Source organism: Rhagoletis zephyria, unplaced genomic scaffold (assembly GCF_001687245.7).
Source record: "Rhagoletis zephyria isolate East Lansing unplaced genomic scaffold, Rhagoletis_zephyria_1.1 Rzeph_scaffold_00928, whole genome shotgun sequence".
In the NCBI taxonomy this organism is placed as follows: Eukaryota; Metazoa; Arthropoda; class Insecta; order Diptera; family Tephritidae; genus Rhagoletis; species Rhagoletis zephyria.
In genome coordinates, this window is record NW_016158012.1 from 82,931 (window position 1) to 83,229 (window position 299).

Consider the following 299-nt stretch of genomic DNA (forward strand, 5'->3'; position numbering starts at 1 on the left):
AATGGAGTGAGAAAATTATTATTATCTAAATAGCTCCAGGAGATATTGTTTAAGTTAAAATCTCCAAAAACGCAGAGTTGACGATCACTTATTTTCGCTTGAAGTTCAAGAATGTTGTCAACATGGGCCTTATACAAATAATCAGAGCTGCCCGGTGGAATATATGACACACAAATGTATAGCGCACCACATGCACCCTGTAGCTTTACACATAGCTGGTCCAAGATAGAATTTTCCTCGAGTAGCGGAGAGGAAGCAGCCCGAAGATGGCGCCGGGTAGCTATTAATACACCACCCCC

General features: G+C 42.1%; 1 protein-coding gene across 2 annotated transcripts in view; it reads right to left on the minus strand.

Annotated features, from left to right (window-relative positions):
- Positions 1-299, minus strand: part of Adi1 (acireductone dioxygenase 1) — a 142,977-nt gene that overhangs the window by 55,862 nt on the left and 86,816 nt on the right. The gene's annotated exons all lie outside the window — the stretch shown is intronic.